This window comes from Canis lupus, chromosome 8 (assembly GCF_003254725.2).
Source record: "Canis lupus dingo isolate Sandy chromosome 8, ASM325472v2, whole genome shotgun sequence".
In the NCBI taxonomy this organism is placed as follows: Eukaryota; Metazoa; Chordata; class Mammalia; order Carnivora; family Canidae; genus Canis; species Canis lupus.
In genome coordinates this window covers 43,584,851-43,595,087 of record NC_064250.1, presented here as the reverse complement: position 1 = coordinate 43,595,087, position 10,237 = coordinate 43,584,851, and positions in this window count along the sequence as shown.

Genomic DNA, 10,237 nt, shown 5'->3' with positions numbered 1-10,237 from the left:
TCTGTTTATGGTTATAAGGCATGCAATTGCATTTTTAGTCTTTTGTTCAGTAAGTCATTTGTCAACCTTGATTTTGCCTGGAATCTGGGCTATAGTCCCCACACCTGAAAGCATCTTGCCTTTCTCCAAATTCATGTAGTGTTCATGCTTTACATCTCCTCTAGCAGTTACCACAGACTGCCTTGGAATAGGATGATTTATGGGCATATTATAAACTTTTTGATGTCAGAGACTCTGTTTTATAAATCTTATATCCCTCTTAACAAGAAGACAATTTCCTGAACCCAGTAGGCAGCCACACAATCCAGCCCATATGGAACACCTCCTAGGCTGGCTGACCAATGCCCACTCCTTGTTTTTGAGGAGCGGTATGTCCTGCCCTCCTGGTTAGACTCTCTGCTGCCTGAAGCTACCCCATAGCCATTAGTAATTGACTCATCATGGTTCAATGAAATTCTCTTGACCTCAGGAATTTTTTAGTTTGGAACTGAGAGACCCAACACTGAGGCATCTTATAGGCAACATTCCAGAAGGAAGTCTGCTTCCCAATCTGTGGCAGAAGTACTCAACAGCCCTGATGCTCACTCCTCCTAAAATTGATTTGTTCAAACCTCCTGGATCTCATGAGATCCCTAGGACTTCCCACTAGTTTCTTCTTTTTGCTTAAGCTGGCTTCTGTAACTTCTGTAACTTCAATGACCAGCTTAACATACAACATTATCCAGTGCAAACAATAAAAGATGTATTTATCATTAAGCAAGCACTCAGAAGAAGTATTTCAGAATGAAATCCAAGAGCAAGAATGTGTCCAGGCCTGAGAAGGAGTCAGAAACAGGAAGTGGGAACTGTCAAGAATGAAGAAATATAGTCTTCCTCTGTCCTCTTTCTCTTTAATATCCTTTGCTCCCTCACTGCAGGCTGGCTTGCCCTGTCTCTCAGTCCACATGGTGGAAGTTGACCCCATCATATCCCCCATTTTTTGTATCTTCTCCGTCCAAAGGCATATCCCAAAAGGAGAGTGGAATCTCTTAGTCCCGATTCCAAGTTCCCTACAGAGGAAAATCTGATTAGTCCAGCTTGGGCAAAGTGTCTATTCTGGTCCCATCAGAGGAGATAAGGTCACACGGTACAAACATAGACAGCCCACCTCACAGATGAGGATGGAAGAGTAACAGGGTCATTGTAAACTAGGCTGGCTTCCTAAGTGTTGAACAGATGAGCTGCTCAACTTCAAAATGGCCCAGTCTGCCTTAGGTCCAACTTACAGCCACCCACCACCCTTCTACTAGGGCAGGCCAAACCGGCTTATCTGTCTTCCTACACTAGGCTCTACTTTGGCATAGATGTGTGGAAACCACCCTATTTGTCTGAGTCATGCTTATTTTTGTCACTATGTCTGATGTAGGAAGATACCCTAAGAATACCTACTGTACCTTATAACTTTCAAGAATAGTCAGAAGCCTACTATGTGCCAAGTACTGTGCAAGGGTTTTGTAGACTTAGCTCATCTGACCTTTTCAATACCTAACATGGGTATTGCTAACCTCATTTAATGGAAGAGGAAATACATTCCAAGAGGTCTATTTTCCAAGTTTTATAACTATTAGTGACAGTGAGGGATTCAAACTAAAGTTTGTCTAAACTCAAAGCCTGTTTGCTCTTTCCACTGGGCCAAGGTCAATTTCAGTATGGAATGGAGAAGGGGGGCAGAATGGGGTCATGTGTCTTGGAAAACAGAGCCTGAGAATGGAACGGAGCTCTGGTTCAGGGGCTGTCCTGTCCTCTCCACAGCCTTCACTCAGCATGCTGCCTCTTTGACCCAACATCCTCCAGGAAAATAGGGCCAACAAGGAACACAGTAATAATTATGCTAACAACAGGGCTTGAGATTCTGTGTGATAATTTATCTTTTGAGTCTCAAAGCATTTTACGAGTATCACCTGTCCCAGGAAGGTTTAAAAGAGGCCAGATTTAGGGCAGTGCCAATAATAATAATAATAACAGATTACATTTATTGAATGCTTACTGCTGCTGACACTGTGCTGCCCAGACCTTGAGTGTATTCAATCACTTAAACCTGAAAACAAACCAAGTTTTCATGAGAGGTGACTGAGACTGAGACCTAGAGGAAGTAACTTCCGGGGGTCACACAACAAGCGAGTGTGGGAACCCAAGCTGATTATCTCAAAGAGCTCTAACTGACACTGCCATGATGAAAAGTAAATACTGGATAACTATGCAAGGAAAACTTAAGGACCAGAGAAATCTCAGGGGTACCTGGGTGGCTCAGTTTGTTCAGTATCAGACCCTTGATTTCAGCTCAGGTCTTTTTTTTTTTTTTTTTTTTTAAGATTTTATTTATTCATTCATGAGAGACACACAGAGAGAGAGGCAGAGGCAAAGGCAGAGGGAGAAGCAGGCTCCATGCGGAGAGCCCGATGCGGGACTCAATCCCAGCATCGTGGGATCACGCCCTGAGCCAAAGGCAGATGCCCAACTGCTGAGCCACCCAGGCATCCCTCCGCTCAGGTCTTAACCTCAGGGTCATGAGTTCAAATCCCAAATTGAGCTTCACACTGGGCATGGAGCCTACTTAAAAAAGAAAGAGATTGTTTTCTGGTGGGAAGGTGAGGCCAGGGGCAGGCATCCCGGATTGTGATGAGTCAGGAAGCACACCCTGAGAGGCAGGGGCTGCCACCTCCCAGCAGGTGGTCAAGGTTATCTTTACTTAGAGTTTGAAGCCACAGTAGCTGCTGCATCCAGCTTGCTGCGCAGGACCGCCCAGGGTATGCAAGCCCCTGGGGACATGCCAAGACTTTCCAAGGGATATCTAGGCATTAAATTCCATGTTAAGGGACCCACCTGTAATTTTAGATGCTTGTCTTAGCCAGTATGAGCTGCTATAACAGAATACCTAAAACTGGGTGGCTTATAAACAATAAAATTTATTTCTAGCCATTCTGGAGACTAAATCTAAGATCAAGTTTCCAGAAGATTCCATATCAGATCAGAGCCCACTTCCTGGTTCATAGATGAGCCAACCATCTTCTTACTGTTTTCTCACATGGATGAAGGAATGAGGGCATTCTTTGGGTTCTCCTTTATAAGGGCACTAATCCCATTACCTGATCATCTCCCAAAGGCCTCACCTCTGAACTCCATCTCACTAGGGGTTGGGATCTCTACATATCAAGACAGGGAGATACAGACATTCACTCCCTAACAACCCTCCTTTCCAATCCTTTGCTTTTAACTAAATTAGAGGAGGTTATAACCAAGTTGCCAGCCAACACCTTATTAAGTGTAATTTCAGCACTTGGGCGGCAGAATCGGTTAAGTATCTGACTCTTGGCTTTGGCTAAGATCATGATCTCAGGGTAATGAAATCAAGCTCCCTGTTGGGCTTTCCACTCAGTGAGGATTCTCTCTCCCTCTCACTCTGCCTCTCCCCCCCTCCCCATGTGCATGTGCTCTCTCTCCCTTTCTCTCAAATAAATAAGTACATATTTTTAAAAAGTGTAATTTTAATCAGTCATGAAATCACTTTTGACACATAACTCACAAGAATTTTACATATTGAGTGACATTACTTTAATAAAACTCCATCTATTTCCATCTACTTGTTTATATAAACAATATTTCTCAGTACTTATGTACATATATACTTTCTTCTTGCAATGAATATTGTTCATCCAAGGATATATGGGGGATGGAATAGCCTGATTCATCTCATTGAAAGATGCTTTTCTAGTAAAATTATTTTTGAAATGAAATAACTATCAAACTTTGTAATATATTTATTGTGGGTTGTAGGAGGTAAAAGAATTCACCCAAGACAGAACAAAAGAAATAGAAGTTTATTGAATACACTACAAGGGAGCAGCAGGCAGGAGAGACTCTGCCATGAGGCGGTGGTAAGGGGCTATATTTACAGGGCTGAGTGAGGGAGTAGAGGATGGATGGAGTTTTCCTTTTTTTGGTAATTTCAAGAACTGTCCCCAGCTGTAAGTAGCCCATTGGAAAGTTAGGGCTTAATGAACCTGTGTGCATCAGCTCAGTGGTCATTGTGCACCCTTTTGCCTTGCTCAAGTTTTTATCCCTCAAGTCTGTTGCCTGAAAGCAGCCTCTATGTTTGTTTTGATTACAGGCAATTGAACATTTTGAAATTTGTATTTATATACCTAATTTTGATGCATAAAAGTAAGAGAATACTTTAAAGTATGAGAACATCATATTAGAGTAAAAATCTGTGGGAGTGATGGAATGGAAAGGAGCTCAAAAAGAAAATGAATGGTACAAATTTCTGTCTTTGAAGAAGAACAGAGGATGCCTGGATTGTGCAGTTAGTTAAGCATCCCACTCTTAGTTTAGGCTCAGGTTGTGATCTCAGGGTCATAAGATCAACCCTTGCATGGGGCTGGGCTCAGCGTGGAGTTGGCTTAAGGCTCTTTCCCTTGCCCTTCCCCCCACTGCCCCTGCACACATTCTCTCTCTCTCTTTCTAAAATAAATAAATCTTGGGGATCCTTGAATGGCTCAGTGGCTTGGTGCCTGCCTTCAGCCCAGGGCATGATCCTGGAGACCCGGGATCGAGTCCCACATCGGGCTCCTTGCTCCTCCCCCTGCCTGTGTCTCTGCCTCTCTCTCTCTCTCTCTCTCTCTCTGTGTGTCTCATGAATAAATGAATAAAATCTTTTAAAAATAAATAAATAAATCTTAAAAAAAAAAAAGAGGGGGCACCTGGGTGGCTCAGTCAGTTGAGTATCTGCTTTTAACTCAGGTCATGCATGATCCCAGCATCCTGGGAACCAGCCCAGCATTGGGCTCCCTGTTCAGTGGGGAGCCTGCTTCTCGCTCCTGCTGCTCTTATTCTCCCCCGTCCCTCAAATAAATAAATAAATAAATAATCTTTAAAAAAACTTTTTTTAAAGAAGAGCTGGTTTCCATGTTTTAAAATGACCGGGATAGGTATCAAATTGCAATGGTATGCAGATCTCAATGGATTTACTTAAGAGTGATGGAATAGTTTTGTTTTGGAACGTTGATACTTAAATTCGCTGAAATGTCCCTTTTAACAATCAATGGTGAGAAGTTTTAGCTATTAACTTAAAAACATGGGTGAAAGTTCATCATTTTTCTAAGTTGTTTTAAAGGCAAGGTGAGGGATCCCTGGGTGGCTCAGTGGTTTAGTGCCTGCCTTTGGCCTGGGGCGTGATCCTGGGGTCCTGGGATCGAATCCCACATCGGGCTTCTTGCAGGGAAGCTTCCTTCGGGCTTCCTTCTCCCTCTGCCTGTGTCTCTGCCTCTCTCTCTCTCTGTCTCTCATGAATAAATAAATAAAATCTTTAAAAAAATAAGAATAAAATAAGGCAAGGTGAACAGTGAGACCAGAAGACCACAGGCCTGAGCCATGGGACTCAACACCTGAACACAAGAAGGAAGATTTAAAAGGTTAAGTGTAATGGGAGTTACTTCATCTGGGGGCATGACTGGAGGCCTGTCCGCACACTCGGTCCTGTCCCCATCAAGTGACATTCTGTGAAGCAGGTGTCTGTTCTCAAAGGCCATCTCTTTCTCCTTCTTATGAGGCTGCCAATACTATATAAACACCTTCACAGTCCGCAGCTCTGAAACTCAGAATCAGACTCATCGAAGGGCCTATTTGACAATGTGATTTCTGGGTCCTTCTCAGACCCGTGGAACTGTGTTCTTTGAGAAAGAGACTGTCTAAACCCAAGCTGGTGTGGAACGGTGTGGAACCATTTGGTCTGGTATGAATGGCTGTTCCTTCTCAGAAAATATGCATTCCTGAGAAAACACCTGAGCAATCTCAGACAGATTTTAACTGGCTTAAGAACCTTTTCTGGAAACTTCACCTAGCCTACAACAGGCTTGGGAGAAGCCTAGAGGGCTTTAACCAGTGCTACGGGTTTCCAGTAGTCTTTAACCTGACACTCTTCTTCCCTCTTTTGGTCCACAGTCCAACAATTACTGTCTAAATCAGCGCTGTCCGATAGAAATACAATGCTAGTGGCCATATCTTTTAAAAAGTAAAATAAAGAGCACATCTGGGTGGCTCAGTCAGTTAAGCATCTGCCTTTGGCTCAGGCCAGCATCAAGCTCCAGCCCCACATCTGACTCCCTGCTGAGCAGGGAGCCCGCTTCTCTGTATCCCTCTGCCTGCCACTCCCCCTGCTTGTGCTCTGTCAAATAAACATATAAAATATTTTTTTAAAAAGTAGAATAAAAGAGGTGAAATTAATTTTCATAACATTTTGCTTAACTCAAGAAATCTAAAATATTATCATTTCAATGTGCAATCAATATAAAAATTATTAATGTGATATTTTACATTTTTACCATGTTAAGTCTTCAAAATCTGGTATGTATTTGACACTTACAGCCCACCTCTACCAGACATACCACACTGCAGGTGCTCAATAGCCATGTGTGGCTTGTGACTTCTATATTGAACAGCAGATTTAAACACTCTCATGATTTCCTTTTAAAATGTCCCTGCCAAGAAAGAAGTTTTTGAATTAGTTTTTTTCTTTTTTTTTTGGAAAGCCTTCACCCTTGCAGCAAGTTTGAAAAGAAACTGATGTGTTTGTAATGAATGTTTCTGAAAAGTTTATCTAACTAAACGGCAGTGTTTGGAAATGTGTATCTTAACCCCCACTCCAGGTGATTCTTGTACACACTTGGCTTTCGGATCACTCTTCTGACTAGTCCACATCTACTTCCAAGTTGCAAGTGGCCAACCCAAATTTTCTCATGCTTCAGGAGCATACTTGTATGAACAGCTGATACAAACTGTTGATTTCTTGTCTTGAGGTATTGACCTCAATAAAGTGATGTCAGACTCCTGAATCTAGGCTCTGCTACATGTCCCAGACATAGGGGCCTCAAGCACATGCTTTGTATGCGGAAAGGCTCAGTAATTGGTGGCTGCTATTTTTAGGTGGCCTGGCGTCAGAACCAGCTTCCACCATTTAAAAGCCATGTGATTTGGACACATTCCTTGACCTCAGGTTTTCATCTTTAAATATAGGGATGGCAATGCTCCTACTTCATAGAGCTGGACCTATTAGGTAAAGTCCACTGGACCATCCCTATATGCAAAAAGGGTGGACGCTAAGGAAGCACACATACCATGGCAAACCATTGGCATCTAACCAAAGAAAGTTGGAAGGGATTTTCATAAGAGTTGGGGCCTTTGATGAATAATTTGGGGAATGAAAAAGGGGTAAGCAAAGACAGCTCTGGAATGAGTATCATCAGGAAGTAAGGACAGTTTGGCAGTTGGGTTTTTCAGAAATCTTTGTCAGAGAGGCAGGAGAAACAAGGGTGTTACTGGTAAGAAAGTAATAATGACTCAAAAGAAGAGCGGTTGTATGGCCTGGGCCACAGCCCCTTAAAAACATTGGTTTAGGCTCTGTTAGAAACTTTAAGTCTGATGGCCATCTGGGCTAGGAAGTAGATTCAGGACTTTGTTTTCTCACTATAGAATTAAGCTAACTGTGGAATGTTGCATCCCCAAACCTTTTATTGGAAGTTCTATACCTCATCTGGAAACCAAAGTTGCCACGTATTTTTTTTTTCAAAAGATTTATTTATTTATTTATTTATTCATTCATTCATTCATTCATAATAGAGAGAGAGAGAGAGAGAGGGGCAGAGACACAGGAGGAGGGAGAAGCAGGCTCCATGCCTGGAGCCCAACATGAGACTCGATCCCGGGACTCCAGGATCGCACCCTGGGCCAAAGGCAGGCACTAAACCGCTGAGTCACCCAGGGATCCCTGATAAATTATTTTGCCACATATTATAGTGACCTGCACAGCTCAGAACCTTCAAGACCTTTTATTTTTTATTTTATTTTATTTTTATTTAAAAAAAAATTTTTTTTTAATTTTTATTTATTTATGATAGTCACACAGAGAGAGAGAGAGGCAGAGACACAGGCAGAGGGAGAAGCAGGCTCCATGCACTGGGAGCCCGACATGGGATTCGATCCCGGGTCTCCAGGATCGCGCCCTGGGCCAAAGGCAGGCGCTAAACCGCTGTGCCACCCAGGGATCCCCACAATCAATTTTTATGGTTCAGGGCAGCCCGGGTGGCTCAGAGGTTTAGCGCCGCCTTCAGTCCAGGGCCTGATCCTGGAGACCTGGGATCGAGTCTCGCGTCAGGCTCCCTGCATGGAGCCTGCTGCTCCCTCTGCCTGTGTCTCTGCCTCTCTCTCTCTCTCTTTGTGTCTCTCATGAATAAATAAATAAAGTCTTTTTTAAAAAGTCTTAAAAAAATTTGTATGGTTCATAGTTGTAACAAGAGTTAAGTGAGATCATATATACAAAGTGCCTGTGCATAATAAGGGCCCAATAAACGGCAACTGCTCTTATTAGCTTTAGGATTAGTGATGGTATTAGTGTCAGCATTAGTGTTATTCTTTCAGGTTTCCTATTAAACCATTCTTTTCCTTTTGCTACACGGCTGCTTCCAATTTAAAGGTAGACAGTTTTTCTTTGTTAAATATTTTATTTATTGATTTGAAAGAGAGTGAATGAGAGAGAGAGAGAGAATCTGAAGCAGACTCTGCACTGAGCACAGAGGCCAACATGGGGCTCAATCCCACAGATGTGAGATCCAAGAGTTAGTTAACTAACCAACTGAACCCCCCCCCAGGTACCCCTAAAGGCAGACAGTTTTTCACCAAAATCTTAGTCCACATTGGATTGCTCATGAAGGAAGCATTGCAGAGTCTCCAGATGCAGGACTCCCCGTGTTCTAACATTGTCCAGAGCCAGAGGCTCTCTTTCCATCAGCAAGCACTGCTTTCCTTTTCTAAGAATTCCATCTTGGCTATCAGGGTATCACTTCTGGACTTGTTTTGTTTCTCATGTCCAAAGTACTTAAAGGCTCCTTGGGGAAGAGAACCTTATTTTATCAGGAGCTACTCACACATTTCAACCTTGCTGCACTAGAAAGAGCCACTTACATGTGCACAGGACATGCACACACACATGCACACACATGCCTATGCAATGTCAAAGGCTCCCCAGGTTCTGTTGGCTGTTCGGTTTCCTCTGTGCAACACCCACCCCTGTACCCCCAGCTCCACTCTCCTTCACACCTGAGGAAACAAAGTCATTTTCAACATCTTCGACAGACAGGTTTTACCAGCTCCATGACCTTCCTTCTCTGAGTGTAGCACCGGTCACACTCCTTGCTTTCAAATGCAGTGATGTTGGGATTAATAATAGAACATTTTCTTAATTTTGAGTGTTTTAATTCATTTTAAACAAACTGCTTATTTTTCTATATGCATCTCGTCAGGAAAGAAAGAAAAAGAAACAAACTCTGCAGAGAAACCAGAAGAATCTAAATATCACCAGAAGGAGACCCCCACATATGCCACCAACATGTCAGCATTCTTTCTGGCTTTCTCCCTACGCATATGGTCTTTTGTCAAATCAAAATTAGGATTACCCTTTAGCAGGGTGATAACTTTTTTTCCCCCCACTTTGCAAGAATATACCACAAACATCTTATTCAAATAGATTTAGGCATCACAATTTTTAAGGGAGGGCTTATCATTTTTGAACTCCATTTGGGGTGTTTCTGAAGACCTGGTGGAAGTTTTTTCTCCTTGTGGTAGTCTCTTCAAAACCAGAAACACCACACTGAGCAAGAGGACAGGGGGTTGCAAAATGCCTTGAAGCATGTGACAGCTGTGTATCAACAGGGCTGGAGGCTGCCTCACCCTGTCCCTCTAAACTGGACAAGATCTTTCCTAAAATAAGCCACTAGGACAGGCCACACATACCACCAAGTCCTCAGCGATAGTCAGCTGGCCAAATTTATCTTGTGGTTAATCTGCAGTTCCAAAAGTCTGAAGATGCCTGCCTTTCTTTCTTTCTTCTTAAAAGATTTTATTTATTTACTCATGAGAGACACAGAGAGAGGCAGAGACACAGGCAGAAGGAGAAGCAGGCTCCATGCAGGGAGCCCAATGTGGGACTCGATCCCAGAACCCTGGGATCACGACCTGAGCCAAAGGCAGATGCTCAACCACTGAGCCACCCAGGTGCCCCTGAAGATGCCTTTCAACAGGATCAGGAATGTGCTGCTCTGACTACTAATTGTTTAGAAAATGTCTTTTTCTGTAACCGAGGAATATTTTTTCCTGTCAGTGACTATAATTTCAACCCCTCGTTTTAAAAAAGTATCCAAATTTTTAT